This window comes from Puma concolor, chromosome B1 (genome assembly GCF_028749965.1).
Source record: "Puma concolor isolate L17-30 chromosome B1, mPumCon1.1.hap2, whole genome shotgun sequence".
Classification (NCBI taxonomy): Eukaryota; Metazoa; Chordata; class Mammalia; order Carnivora; family Felidae; genus Puma; species Puma concolor.
Window position 1 is genome coordinate 151,124,715 of NC_141670.1, and position 16,638 is coordinate 151,141,352.

The 16,638-nt window shown below is 36.3% G+C and overlaps 1 protein-coding gene across 1 annotated transcript in view; it reads right to left on the bottom strand.

Moving 5' to 3' along the window:
* Window positions 1-11,123, bottom strand: part of LOC112858061 (UDP-glucuronosyltransferase 2C1-like) — a 50,327-nt gene extending 39,204 nt beyond the window's left edge. The window contains exon 1 of the mRNA XM_086704904.1: window positions 10,983-11,123. The gene's annotated coding sequence lies outside the window, so the exon portion shown is untranslated. The remainder of the gene's footprint in view (window positions 1-10,982) is intronic.
* Window positions 11,124-16,638: the final 5,515 nt, after the last annotated feature.

The window sequence follows — 16,638 nt, forward strand, 5'->3', positions numbered from 1 at the left end:
CCCTCCCTTGTTCATGCTCTGTCTCTCTGTCTCAAAAATAAATAAACGTTAAAAAAAATTTTTTTTTAATAAAATTAAAAAATATAAAAATACGGTTTTCTGTTGCAAAGTAACTACTATAATTGAGAAATGGTGTGTGAAGATTTCCCCCCACTCTAGTAGACATAATTTCAAGGCCCCCTCTATATTGCCTCATTCATGGTATAATACCCAACATTTTTTTCTCAGGCCTTTTTGCTTATATGGAAATGACAGGTACTTTGAAACATACTGGATGTTAGAGTTTGCTTACAGATTGTTGAGAAACTACATGAATACGAACTATCTCAATAAAAATGCAGATTATGTATAGAACACCATATCTTAGGTGTTTTCTGTTTCAAGTAGAAGTACTTTCTCTTAGATTTTTCTTTTTACTTCATAACACTTGTCATTGTCTTTCAGGTGGAAATGAGGTATAGTCAGCATTGTTGCAAATGCACCTACATTCCTGTATATATTATGCATTTGTGCATAATTAACCTCATTATAAACTAAAAGCCACATAAATAATGCAAACTGTCCCTGTGATAACTGTGCATATCATAATGTATCTAAGTGCTGGATGTAAATGTGGATAAAAGCATCAGTGAAACTGAAAATATTTTAATGTTTTCTGCTCTGCAACAACAACAATTTTCAAAGCTTTAATCACTTAGAAATTAAATACCAGAAAGGTAGGTATTTAATAATACCAGGCTTCCTCGGAGCCTTCTCTGGTAAGAAGATAAGCTAGTATTTTATAGACCAATTTGGATGCCTTTAACATAACATAATTTCTAAAAGATCCAGTTTTATAAATCTAGAATAATGGTTAAAAACAAGGCTTTACCAACAGTTTTGTTCAAATAAAAATAAAAGTGCAAACAGTCAAAATCTAAATTAACTGTAATTATTTTCTCCTAAGTGTTGTAACCCTTGTGGGAAACAGCATTTCTGGCAGTGTTCCCACAGGACTTGAATATAAAGCAAACCTAAAGCACAAGCAAAATTGCTTTTATTTACATTGTCCTTGAGTTAAGCACCTATTCTTTATATTTGCATACATATTAATAATTTGTGTTAAGGGAATTAAATTACTTTAAGTGTAATTTTATTCCACTGTATTTTAGCTTGATAAGTAACTTTTATAAGTTGACTACAGTGGCTTAAAAACATGGAATTTAAGTAAAATCTACACTGAAAATAATACCTGTAAACCACACCAAAAATAACAGAAAATGGGTTAGGTAGTATATTTGGTATACAAGGTAAAGTTTTAACAATATATTCATCATACAGTGTATAATGTTATTACCAAAAATCACTTTAATAATAAAATTTTATGTCACTGTTATAATTGCATTCAGAAATTAAAAATGTTTTTAATTGTGTAATTTTTAAACATGTGTTTTGACTATATTAAAATGTAATAAATAGTTTTATTCTAAAAAAAATTGATCTTTGCAATTCTTAGACCATATAATCAGATACATAAACCTATGTCCAATCATACATGATCAAAGAATCCTCTTATTCACTTTAATTTTGCAGTTTCACATAAAGCAATATATATACATAGAGTTAGGAAAAGAGGCAAACATAAAGATACATTGAACAGAGTCACAAAAATCCCATTATACATTGCAAAAACTACAATACTATCCATGTGGTTGTTTCTTCAAGATCAATCCTAACAGCTTTCAAATGTCTAAGTTGTCCAAAAAAATTTAAACACAAAAACTCCAAGCGGTTACACAGAATGACAGGATTGATGTAACTTTTTCATCTTTATAATCTCTGTGTTAATACTGTTTATTTCAAATATACAGCTTACAGTCAGAATTTTGTAAGCAACATAGAGGTCAAAGACAAAAATCAAGTGATTATGAAGTTATTCTTGAAAATAACACAGGGAAGATGGGTCCATCTACATCAGGAACTGTGTAGGAGTTTTGATTTCCATATAGAATGCAGTATCTATTAAAGGATAAGTAATACAAATAAGTAATACAAATATTAAGATTTTTTATATTTTTAAAAGTATCTTTAGAACTTTTAAGTACATTTTTAAAAATATATGTTCTTAAAATCCAATAATATTCACAAAAATTACCAGATAATAATAAAAGTCACTCCAGGGACCTCTACTGGTGAAGCTTGACATTTATCCAGTTAGCAAAGAAGAAATGTTTACAGGGTCCAGATTCAATATCACAAAGCTGAATCTGAAGCTGAGACACAATAAACTGAAAACTGGCACAGCAGATATTTCAAATTTCTCATTTTTTAGCATCCCAAAGATTCTGTACCTTTGGGTACTGCACCATGATACAACTCAGATGAATAATTTTAAAGTGAAGTCTGTGAAATGGGGGTTATATGAAGCCCTGACAAAGATAAGCATGAAGGAGGCCCACCGAATCTTCAGCCCCATTGATCTCCAGAAGTATAATCCAAGTAGACATACGAGCAGGCTAGATTCTTTGTATCAGTATTAGTAGCCCAGTCATAGTTAGAGGGAGTCATTCTGGTAGGCCATGTGTAAACCTTCATCTCTGCACCCATCACCAATCTGTCGAAAGAGCCATCAGACCAGCTCTAGAGTCACCAGTTATTTGGTGCCTCTCCTATGGTGGATATTTATTTTACCAATGCAAAACATATGGAAATGCAGTTTACTGGGTTTAATTGGCCATCTTTTTGTATGTTTTTTGTCTCTTCAGGTTTGTTGTTGTTTGCACGTACTGCGCACATTGTCTACTGTGGTGTTTTTTCTACTGACTCTTCTTTGGTGAAGACAAGCTGCAAAGGGTAAACTCATTATCTAAAAAATATAGAATTCTGGGGTCATGGATGACAGGGCCCAGAGTGGCAAAAAAACAAAGATTGATTATACGATCAAAAATAAGATCATATAAACTAGCAACAATTAATTAGAAATACTAAGTCAGAGATGAACTTTGGAGCTATGACTGATCAATCATAATGAGGACATGCAGGTTTTGAGAGGCAGAATGGAATGAAATAAAAACTGGGGCAAGGGGACACCTGGGTCGCTCAGTTAATTTACTGTCTGACTCTGTTTTGGCTCAGGTCACAATCCCAGGGTTGTGTGATCAAGCACCACATCAGGGAGCTCCACTCACTGAGTGTGGAGCCTGCTTAAGATTCTCATTCTTTCTCTCTCTCTCTCCCCCACTTGTGCACTCAATCTCTCTCTCTCTTTCTTAAAAAAAAAAAAAAAAATGAGGGTGGCTCGGTCTACTGAGTGTCCGACTTTGGCTCAGGTCATGATCTCATGGCTAAGTTTGAGCCCCACATCAGGCTCGCTGCTGTCAGTGCAGAGCCCACTTCAGATCCTCTGTCTCTGTCTTGCTCTGCCTTTCCCCCACTTGTGCTCTCTGTCTCTCAACAATAAATAAAACATTAAAAAAATTATTTAAAAAAATTTTTTAATTGAGGCAAAGACATTGAAATCAATCCCAGATGCTGCAATAAAATATAGGATAGGTGATCAATGCCAGGAGAACAATTAGAAACAAAAAAGCCTTCGAAGTACAACAGGTAACCATCAGAGCTCTAATGTAGGCAGTCAGCATGTAACACCTCTATTTTAATCAGTTTACTGTAAATTCCTAGAGCCTTTAGGTCTAGGGGGCTCTATCAGTCAAGGTTCAGTCAGGAAAACAAAAAATTCACTAATTCCATCTACAGCTGATCTTGTTCGCTCTTCTATTCATCCATTCAGTTCAGTTTCACTTCATATAATATTAAATTTCATATAATAAATGAATTTCTGATTTCTAGAATTTTGGAATAGTTATTTTATGTATCTTTCTCAACTCATTCCATTCTTATATTAACTTACCCTTTCATGTCTAAACACTTTTTTTCCTCTGTCTACAATCTTTAGGTGCAAATCATCCTATTTTGTATAGTTGTTATCTCATGTGGTTTTCATGAATTAATCTTCAATAGGTACTGATCTCTGCAAACACTGCACATGTCCTGGATTGTGAAAGCATCCATTCACAATTTTTCTGTCCTCCTTTGCTGCAGCTTAACGTGATCACCAATTTCATTATAATTTAACTTTTTTGGCCTGAAGTCACTGCACTCTACAGATAGTGTAAATTTTGATGCCTATTGTTAAGGCACTTACCTTTTTAAAAATTTTTTTTTAATTTTTTTTTTTTAATGTTTATTTATTTTTGAGACAGAGAGAGACACAGCATGAGCAGGGAAGGGGCAGAGAGAGAGACACAGAATGTGAAGCAGGCTCCAGGCTCTGAGCTGTTAGCACAGAGCCTGATACGGGGCTCGAATTCACGAACTGTGAGATCTTGACCTGAGCCGAAGTCGGACGCTTAACCGACTGAGCCACCCAGGTGCCCCAAAGTTTTTTTTATTCTCCCCCAAAACCACTTTTTTATACTTCCTACAAGCATCTATTCATGGAATTTCCTTTTATTAAACCTAACAATCGGTGGATATCCTTTCGTGGTTTCAGACTTGGCTGTGTATGTTGTTCTATGTTGTCTTTTCTTCAGGATGTATATGCATGCGACTGAAGCAGAAGTGGAAAAGCGTGGAGTCCATTAAAATCAACTCAGTCCACTACACTGAATAGAACTCTTAATGTACATGTTTGGGGGAAGGATATTCCTTTTAATTAATGGTTTCTTAAAATTTTCTTGCACTATAGTCAAGAGTTGTTTTACATAGATACGTTAGAATTTGTTGAGGTTTTATCTGTGACCATGTCTAAGTTCAATTGTACAAAATTTTTCATCTGCACTTGAAAAGAATGTACATACTTCCTTTGAGCTACCGAATTCAACTGATGAATCTTGTTACTTGTTTTGCCAAAATACTCAACTTCCGGTGCCCCTGGGTGGTTCAGTAGGTTGAACATCTGACTCTATGTATCAGCTTAGGTCTTGATCTAGCAGTTGAAAGATCATGCCCCACGTTGGGCTCTGCACTAACAACATGGAGCCTGCTTGGGATTCTTTCTCTCCCTCACTCCCTGCCCCTGCCCCACCCCCTCTCTCTCTCAAAATAAAAAAAATGAACTTTTTTTAAAAAAATCAACTTTCAACTTTTGTTACAAAAACAATTTTCATACTAATTTATTGTTTGCTTGATTTACTGGTTTCCGAGGTATACTGAAATCTTACAATTTTTCTTATTTGTTAATTCTTAGTGAATTACTTCTATCCACAGAAATGTTTTTCTTTATTACATTTCATACTGTGCATCTTTTATTCTACTTTGATATTAACAGCATTACATTAATTTTCACTTAGTACTGGCTAAATACAGACACATATATAAAACAATTCAAGGTCATTCTGTATTAGTTATTTTCATTTTAAACAAAAATAAAAGGTGGATTAAACAATCTTTCTTAATAGATGAGTTTACTTGATTCATACTTAAATTAATGTAAAAGTAATACATTAAATGAAAATGAAAGCAACTACATTAAAATACTAGTTTACACTTATCTGTAACAATTTAACATTTAATTACCATGTTTTTTCTCACTGCATTCTCTTTTTCCTGCCTTTTTATTAGAATGATCAAAATGTTTCTATTCTCTTGAACTGCCAATAAAAGTTACACTGTACACATATTTTTCTCAACTCTAAGAAGGGCCTAGAAACAGTAACATCCCAGCAACAATGAGCACAGCTACAACCCAGATCTTAATTTCTGTGTATTACTCCTCAAAAATAGGAACCACAGCTTCCTGGACAAATGACTGATTTTAGTTCAAGGCAAGAAAAACTACAAGATGAGCATGAATCATCTTGAAGTACATTAAATGATGGGAACACATCAAAAGGGTAGTGAGCAACTGGAGAGGGCTCCAATGAATCAAATCTGGAATAATTTGAGCGTAAAAAATTAATAATGATAGTTTTGGATTAAACTCCATAGGATAAATCAAATATCCATAAATCTATACTGACAGAAACAAAAATAAATAAATAAAGGAAAGGGGAAGCTCTTCCTTATGTTCTAATTCCAGTTAATAATTAATGGATACTAAAAATAGAGGGCAGGGGTGCCTGGGTGGCACAGTCGGTTAAGCGTCCGACTTCAGCCAGGTCACGATCTCACGGTCCGTGAGTTCGAGCCCCGCGTCAGGCTCTGGGCTGATGGCTCAGAGCCTGGAGCCTGTTTCCGATTCTGTGTCTCCCTCTCTCTCTGCCCCTCCCCTGTTCGTGCTCTGTCTCTCTCTGTCCCAAAAATAAATAAACGTTGAAAAAAAAAATTAAAAAAATAAATAAATAAAAATAGAGGGCAAAGTATGATGACAAACAGGGTATTTACACAGTTTCAAGGTATCTCCTCACAAAATACTTAATTTCAAAAGGAAAAATTGTAACTTTACAGTGCAGAAACCTGGAAACATCATCTTAATCAAGTGATCAGAGTTAATTTACCATTAATGAGATACATTAACATTATATGAGTCATGAAAATCATAATGAAAAGAGCATATCACTTCTGTCATATTCTTGCCAAAAATGCACAACTGGAATTTAATCATAAAGAGACATCCAACAAACCTAAGCTGAAAGTCATTCTATAAAATAACTGGCCAATAATTCATCAATAGTGGTAAAATTAAGAAAGACAAAAACAAAACGAAACAACAACAACAAACACCCCAAAGGATTATCTCAGATTAAAAGAGACTAAGGAGGTATGATAACTAAATGCAACATATGATCCAGGACTAGATACTGGTACAGGAAAAAATATATATACATATCAGCTTCTAGACACTTACACTTGTGGTCCATACACTTCTACCCTCCTTAATCCCCCCTCCTCCCCGCACTGACCACAAAAAAATTGAGAGTCCTTTTCTAAAGGAAATGAAATAAACAGTCCAAGATGAAATAAAGTAACCAGAATCAATGTACCACATCCAAGTAAAGCCTTTTTCATTTTGACATTTACAGTACTTAGTAATGTCTAGTAATATACACATACTTAGCATAAAAGTCAACATCAGTCAGAAATAAAAATCTCAAATTAAAAAAAAAAAAAAAAAACTAGCCAGTTAACAAGTCCTTCACTGGTGCAGAGATCCCTGTGAGTCAAAATGCGTGCGCGCGCACGCACACACACACACACACACACTCTCTCTCTCTCTCTCTCTCTCTCTCTCTCTCTCTCTCTCTCCCCCCCCTCCTCAGGACACAGTGAAAAAGGATAACTTTAAAAAGTGAAAGGTTAACTGTTTTAGCAAATATAGATATCCAAAATATTCATCCATATAAATAATATACTGTAAAACAGAACAGAAAAAAGGGAGGACTCATATATTTCACACCTCTTATGCCCCACCTCTTATCTCTTCAGCCCATTTTCCTCCTCCAGTTTTTGCTGTGGCAAGGAGCTTCTGCACAGTTGTAACCTAACAGCATAGATCTCTCAGCTTCTGCACTATGACTTCTTTGGCACCACTGCATACTGCTGAAGAACCTCACCTAGCACTCACATGTATATAACTGCAGTATGTTCAGTAGGAGTGCTCGCCTATACTTCAGGTAGTCAGGTCCCAGCTGGATTAAGTCCCAATTGTTCACAGTGATGATCAGCTTGGTAATGTACTTTCCTCCTTTCTCTGGACTTTCCTGGTTTACCTTTCCCTGTTCCCTACTCCTGTAACCCTTGGATTTCTTAAAATAAACTACTACATTCTGATCCTCATTTCAGGCTCTGTTTTCGAGGAGAACACAGACTGAGACAGTCTGTAACAGAACTGGAAATAAGAGCAGAGCCACAAAATAAGACTTGGGAATTGGACAATTAACTTGTAACTGGCAGTAACAATCTCATTGCTGATGACATGAGCAATAACTATAACATGAGTGATAACTTCTAGAATTCAATGAAATCAACAACTTATGATTCACACAGGGGAGTAAAGAATTGGGAGATGGTAAAGTACTGATCTATGGACAGTATGGACACAATGGTAATTAAATACTATACAGAGTGAAAATGGCTTTTGTTTACAGTTTTCTATGCCTTGTAAAAAAAAAAATGACAGTGTCAGTTTAAATAAACATCAAATCAAAACATGCTGTCAAAGTCAGAAGTTCTCACTGGCAGTGTTTAGACTCTTTTCTTCTGAAGCAGCAGAAAAGCAGGTTTAGAATTGCAAAGGTAGCAGAGCTACAAAAGAGACTCAACTCACAACTTCAACAGGCCTCCTGTGCGAGAGTCAGGGCCTAGATAGAAAAAGAATGAAACCCTGGGAGACTTGGGGTGAGGGGAAAAAAGCCTGAAAATCCTGAATCTCCCAGATTCTTCTGGGTTCTGCTTCTGGGGGTAGGTTGGTAGAGAAATTTCTATCAGGGGATACAGTAAGGTTTCCACTCACCTAAAGCTATGACTTGCTCATTTTGGACTCCTCGTATCAGTGGGACAATGGGCAAAGAAAATAGTTATTATTAGTGGGAACAACTAACTTTGACAATTACCCTGATCAGGATCACAGTTACATGGTAGGAAAAACAGATTTTTCCAAGACCCAGGAGATGTAGAGGAGTGCCTAAAATTCAGAGTGGTAGAAATCATTGCCTAATGATAACTCTTACAAGTTTACCTGCAGCAGCCATGATCGAATAATGCTAAGGTAACTTGGGGATGAAGGCTCATGTCATCCCATCAGACTAATAGTTCAGAACAGCCAAATGCAGGCCCAGAGAGAAGGAAACAAGAAATTTGTAAAAGGGGAGGAGGATGATAGATACTTTATTATTCCTTCAGGGCCAGCTGCAGTAGCTAGGACCAAAGCCTGTTCCCACTAATTCCCTTTGGTAAAGGGGAATGAACTTGGCCACCATATTGAAAACACTGCAACTAACTGTACTCAATAGAGGGCACCAAGGGATATGAGCATTGCAAAATGTGGACTATAGTTATCACTCATTTTGCCCTACCTCACCTCTCCACTGCTTTCTACTCCCCAACCATCCTTCAGCCACTGCCATAGTCAAACCAACTTCCTTAAAGAGATAACCAGACACTAGCCAGAGGTCCTGAACAATCTTGCTTTCTGCCCCGGAGTTTCTCTGATGTGACTGTGGGACGTCTATGAGCAGCTATGTTGACCACATGCATCCAAATACGGCAGAGAGTTACTGGCACCTTACACCAACCTTGACAAATGGGGGACAAGAGCCAATAATACATTCTCTCCTTCCTCTACTATTTTTTAGGTGGCCTAATTAATCTAAGAAGCATTCTACATACTACCTGAAATGGTCCCAGGAGGATAGAAACCAACTCTCCACAGTACTGACCAGGCTGGTAACATACCCTGGTACTGACTTTCCCTCCTTTATGTCACTTTCCTTGTCCTACACTCCTACTTCATGGAATCAGTTCTAGAAACAAAACACTAACATGCAAGTCCTTTTCTTAACTGCAGCTTTCTGGGGTAACTAAGCTAAGAGACACATTCTTATAAGAGAAAAAAACACAGTGGCTAAAATTGAAATAGGTGAAAACAAAAGGTATGTTGGAACATAATATAAGGAAATCTCTTAGAATATATAAACAAAAAACAAAGATGACAGAAAATGTGAGAAATGAGATAAAGTGAGTTATTAATAAAGTAGAGGTCCAACTAAGATCAAATGAAGAAAAAAAGAACTGAGAAAATAAAAAGCAGCAAATTATTAGCAAACCAATGCAATGAAGTTTCCCAGAACACAGACATGCATGTAATCTTCAAAAAGAAACAGCCAATGGAGAGCTAAGCTGGATACATAAAATATTCATTACTATGACATTTTAAATGAGGATAAATGGAAGATCCTAAAAGATTTGAGAGGAGGAAAATTTTGATGACCAGCAAAGGAATAGGAATTGCACTGCCATCAGCGTATCATCAGCAACAAGAAATGCAAGAGGACAACATAACAATGTCTTTATATTCCAGAAGGAAATGGATTTTTAATATAGAATTTTACATCTCTCCAAATTAACTATCAAGTATTCAGAAAATAATATAATTTGAAATTAGGAGTTACACTCATATCTTTCCGACGTCCGTCAGGATACTAGGTTATGCTGCAATAATCACTCAAAACTCTTCCAGGCTTAAAACAATAAAGGTGTATTTCTCTCTCATGTTATATGTCCACTGCAGTTATATTGAGAGTTCTGTGTCAAATAACCCTCATTCTAGAAACCAGACTGACAGAACTGCCACTATCTGGAACACTTCTAGTGACTCTCAGACAGGAAAGGAGGCTTTTCACTGAAAAGTTAAACTTGAAAGCAAGTTAACTTTTAGGCAGCAGAACTATACAAACCTACAGTGTGCCTAGAAGTTGGGTGGTATGTGCAGGGGAGAAAAATGCATGCTATACAGCACTAATGACTATTATACTTTCTCAGGCAGTTATGTGAATTTACTTCAATAAAACAAAACTCTACACCAAGGAACAAAAAAGAAACTGGAACCACCGAACAGTGGACTCACAGGGAAACTGCTGTGCCAAGTGTAGGCACCATCAAGTTGGAAAAGGATGACACACGGCTCGCAGAAGACAGTTAAAAATGAGTGAAAAAGACGACTGAGAAACTGGAAAAAAGTGAGGACATGATGAAGAAAATTATGGGGTGGGGGTGCTGAGGAGGAGGAGGAAGAAAAGAGGTGAAGAAAGAGGAAAAAGGAAGAAGGGAGAAAGATGGGGGTGGGGAAAGAAAAGAAATCCAATTAAAATTTACCCTAGGAATATTAACCATTCAGTAGCATGGGTGTCACAACATGGAACATGTAAAGAAGTAAACGGTATTATTTGGCTTGGGAGTAATAGTTGCAATAAAGAAAGCAAAGAAAACTGTATTTATTGACTGTTAAGAATCAAACTATAAAGACAGAAACTTTATGCTTACAAAGCAATACAAATGTCACTAACCTTGAAAATGTAAAAGCAGCAGTGTATTTTAGAGTAGTTAGGTAAAGGCAGTAGGTTAATGGAGGTAGAGAGGTAGGTGGAAGGATAGAAGAACTAATGTCCTGATCTTAAAAATGAAGAGACAAGTGACGCTGTCTCTTAAAAAAAAAACAAAAAACAAAACAAAACAGTGGTTGCAGTTTCTCAGTGGAGAAAATGAGACTAAAAAACTGGAAGGATTTGAAAGGAAGTAAAAAGTTTTACAAGGGTTAGGTAAATTTATTCAACACACATACATTATCTAAACTTTAGAAGTCTTTTTGTTTTTCTTTTTAAGTTTGTTTATTTTGAAAGAGTGCCCCAGTGAGCAAGCAAGGGAGGGGCAGAGAGAGCGAATCCCAAGCAGGCTCTGCACTGTCAGCGCATCCAGAGCTGGACTTAGGGCCTGAACCCATGAACCGAGAGGTCATGACTTGAGCTGAAACCAAGAGCCAGACATTTAACCGATTTAGCCACCCAGGCACCCCTAAACTTTATAAATCTTCAAAGAGCTACATACCATTATCTAGAGATGTGATAACCATCAGTAAAAACCAAAACTGAAATGGTTAAATAAGGCAGATTGTCAGAAGATACTTCTTTTTCTTTTTTTTAATGTTTTTTTTTTATGTTTTTGAGAAAGAGAGACAGAGAGTGAGCGGGAGAGGGGCGAGGAGAGAGGGAGACACAAAATCTGAAGCAGGTTCCAGGCTCTGAGCTGTCAGCACAGAGCCCCATGCGGGGCTCAAACCCACGAACCATGAGATCATAACCTGAGCTGAAGTCAGGCTTAGCCAACTGAGCCACCCAGATGCCCCACTTCTTTTTCAATAAGCCCATATATACCATTTGATCTATCTAATCACAATTATAAATTCCCAGGATTTTGCTAAGTTGTGTTTATTTTTTTCCTTTCCCCAGTGAAATATTATCCTTGAAGTACTGGACAAGAATGTTTAGTTGTTAATCTGAACTATTCACTATGGTACTGGAAGTCCTAGCCAATAAGAAAATAATGTAAAAAAATAAATAAAATTTGGAACACAGGAGGAGAATTTGTCATCATTTGTGAGCAATGTGGTATTGAAGAAAATCAAACACAACAAATAAAAAATTATCACAGATTATTTTAAATTCTCTAGGATAACCAAATATAAGATCAGTATTAAAAATCTAAATATTTCCTGAGAAAAAAAATCAATCATAAGGTATTGTAGAATTTGCCACAATAAACAGAAACACAAAATAAAGGATGATTTCTCAATGATAAATCATGTTGGAACAATTATGCAGTGAGATCTCAATACCATATTCTCACAAAAACAAATTTCAAATTGAATATTACATCTTTAAATGCAAAAAACAAAAAAAACCAAAACTTTAAAATTTAAAAATATGTAAAAAAAACTTGAGATGAAAACAGTAGAAAATCAAGAACTCATAAATAAACTACTTACATATTTAACTATATGAAAGATTTTAAACATTTATATGAAGGAAGATACCATAAACAAACAGAAAGCCTATCATTGGTAGAGAATATATACCACAAACCATTAATATTCATGTGTATTATTCATATGCATAAAGCAAAATAAAAAAGTAAACTCATAAATATATGAGCAGAGACTGCAAAAAGACAATTGCCACAAAAAGAAATATAAACGGTTAAATGAATTATGAAAAGATGCTCAAACTTATAAATAATTATAGAAATACAAATTAATACAAAAATGAAAATAGTGTTTTTCTCTTGTTAGAATGGCAGGAATTTAATGGCTCTATATTTTCCAGTACTGATAAGAAAATATAGTAAATGGGCAAGTCTCAGAGACTGTGTAAACTGTACAACTATTTGGAGAATGACTTGACAATACCTACGAAAATGTAAAATGACCAAATTGTATCATTCAGTATTTTATGAAAAATAGTATAAGTGTTAAAATATATGTGCAAGAATATCCATTACAGCACAGATGCAATAGCAACATTTAGAAGTTCTCTGCCCAAGGATAAGTAAATAGATAAAGACATTTTGGTTCATCTATACACTAGAAAATATGAAGCTACTAAAAAGAAAAAGGGATGGCTGGGTGGCTCAGTCAGTTGAGCGTCTGACTTCTGATTTCAGCTCGGTCATGATCCCAGGGTACTAGGATCAAGTCCTGAGTCGGACTCCATGCTGAGCATGGCCCCTTCTTAGGATTCTGTCTCTCTCTTTTCCCCTCTCCCCCACTCACTCCTCTCTCGTTTTCTAAAATAAAATTTAAAAAAAAAATTTTTTTTTAAAGAAAAAAGGCAGTCAATATGCACTAACTCAGAAGTATGTTCATGATATACTGTTGAGTGCAAAGAAGCTATCTACAGAAGTATTTATTATTCTCTAACACAATAATCTTAAAACATAAGTATACAGATGATTACAGAAATATAGGGGAAAAAAGCCTGGAATAATAAATAACAAACTGATAACACACTACCCATGGAAATGAGCTTCGACTGGAAAGTAAGACTCCCATTTTATGTATTTTAATTTAGTATTTGTTCAAGGGGCATGCACTACTCTTGTAATTTCAAGAGATAATTACAGTACTTTTTCTACAGTTATTACTTTACATAAAAAAACCATTCCCAGCAAATAATTCCTGGCAATCTAGCTCTAACATAGCTTTTGAATACACTTTCAACTATAGTCCTCTCCCATGTTCCAACACTCCACCTTACATGTAGCATTTCTAAATCTCACCCATTTTCCCCAAACAATCCTGCTTCATCATTTGAATTTATACTCATATTCTTCTTGCTTATATACTTTATCTCCATATAAGATTTAATCTCGGGGCACCTGAGTGGCTCAGTCAGTTGAGTGTCCGACTTTGGCTCAGGTCATGATATCACCATTGGTAGGTTCGAGCCCCCGGTCAGACTCTGTGCTGACAGCCCAGACCCTGGAGGCTGCTTTGGATTCTGTGTCTCCCTCTCTCTCTGCTCCTCCCCCACTCATGCTGTCTCTCTCTCTCAAAAATGAATAAACATTAAAAAAAAAAAATTAAAAAAAAAAAAAGATTTAATCTCCTTGAGGGCAGAGATTGTCCTTTTATCTCCCAAAGTGTCCCACTGAAAATGTTTAATATGTTGTTAAATTGAATTAATGTAAATTTACAGATATGCTATACTGAACATACTTTGAAAATCTGCACTAGTTCATATTTGTTCACCATTTTTTAAGGGAAGCTCTAAGAAAACTAAATAGAAGTGTTTTTATAGGAGATAGTTCAAGACAGTGACACAGAAAAGATCCTGAATTTGCCTCCTCCCACAGACAAACCAAGTCTACGGCTACGTATGTAATAATTTCCTCCGAGAAAGACCTGAAAACTACCTGAGTAACTCCTTCACATTGGGCAAATGAGAAAGAAGCGACATTAAGGCAGAGTGCAGAGCCTAAGACCCAAGCTCGCCATAAGCCCCACCCCCAGTGCAATGAACCACAACTGGGAGGGAATGCACAACCCTGAAGCTTCTTCCTGAGAAGCAAAGGGTTAGTCCCCCAAATTAGACACACCAACTTTTAAGACCCCCAAAACATATGCCTTGAAAGCTAATGGGACTCCCGTCCACAAGCCTCAAAGGACTGTAACGAACTAGAAACGGCTCTTAAAGGACTTATGTGCAGACTCACTCACCACAGGGCCTAGCGCAGAAACAGCCACAAAGCACAGAAGCAGCCATCTGAGAAAAGGTACCAGACCTTATGTGGAAGAAATTCATCTGCTGACCTTAAAAGCACTGGCCAGAAGGGCAGGGGCTTTTGGGGATCTCTCAGGGGATGGAGTCTGCTGGGATCCACTTTTGACATTTTCCTCCCTCTCTTCTTGTCATCTTCACACTCTCCCTCTACCACTCCCCAGAGTGCCAGTATCTCCCAGAGGGAAGTTTTTACATTCATCTGGTGCCCCGGTTTTTACATCTGATTTTACAGCTGCAACTCAGGTGAAACCCCTGGCTCACTTGGCCCTGGGAGGCCTGTGGGGCTTGCATTCCTGGGTACCATGGGACTAAAATAACTGGGAAGGTGGTTGTTAGCAGATTCCAGTCCCCATAGTACTGCACAGATAGCAGACAGAAAGACATCTGTGGACTTTCTGAGAAAGAAGCCTATGTACATAGGAGCTTTGGCCTGAGGGCTAGGTTTCTGGTCTGGCACACTTCTAGAGGCCTATGGAGATGTTCTCAGGTACTGTTAAAACTAATAAATTCAGTGAAGAGTATATAAAATCAATATAAAAAATCTGTTGCATTTATATACACTAATAATGAACTACCAGAAAGAGAAATTAAGAAAACAATCGCATTTACAATGCATCAAACAGAATAAAATACCTAGCAATAAATTTAACCAAGGAAATGAAAGAGCAGTGTACTGAACACTATAGACACTGCTGAAAGAAACTGAAGATCCAAATAAATGGGAAAGATATTCTGTACTCACAGATGGGAACTGTTAAAATGTCCGCACTACCCAAAGCAATGCATAGACTCAATGCAATTCTTATCAAAATTACAATGACATTTATCACAGAAATAGAAAAATAATCATAAAATTTATATGGAAACACAAAAGACCCTGAACAGTCAAAGCAATCTTGAGAAACAAGAACAAACCTGGAGGCATCAACTCCCTGATTTCAAACTACATTACAAAGCTATAATAATTAAAATTGTAAGGTACTGGCATTAAAAAAAAAACAAAAACAAACAAACACAGAATAATGGAACACAATCCAGAATTCAGAAATAAACCCATGCATATACGGTCAATTAATTTACAACAGAGAAGCCAAGAATACACAATGAGGAAAGAACAGTCTCTTCAATAAATGATGCTGGGGAAACTGGACAGCCACATATAAAAGAATGAAACTAAAATCACTATTTTACATCATACACAAGTTAAGTCAAAATGGATTAAAGACCTGAACTTAAGACCTGAAACGATAGAACTCCTAAAAGAAAACACAGGTGGCAAGCTCCTTGACATTGGTCTTGGTGATGATTTTTTGATAGGACTCTAAAAGGAAAGGCAACAAAAGCAAAAATAAACAAGTGGGACTATACCAAAGTAAAAAGCCTCTGCACAGAAAGGAAACCACCAACAAGATGCAAAGTCAATATACAGAATAGTAGAAAGTATCTCTACGTACAGAAAGTAGAAAGAAATCATGTATCTGATAAAGGGCTAATATCCAAATAAAGAATTCATACAGAGCTCCTGGATGGCCAATTGGTTGAGGGTCTGACTCTTGACGTTGACTTAGGTTATCATCTCAGTGTCCCGGGGTTGAGCCCTACATTGGGCGCCATGCTGAGCATGGAACCAGACCACTTGGGATTCTCTATCCCGCTGCCCCTCTCCCCTGATCACACTTTCTCTCTCCAAAAAACCAAACAAAACAACAAAAACAAAAACAAACAATCTAATTTAAAAATGGGCAAAAGATCTGAACAGACATTTTCCCAAAAAAGGCATACAGGTAGGCAACAGGTACATGAAAAAGTACTGACATCACTAATGATCAGAATCACAAGGTATTAGTCACACCTGTTAGAATGACTATTATCAAAAAAGACAAGCAAT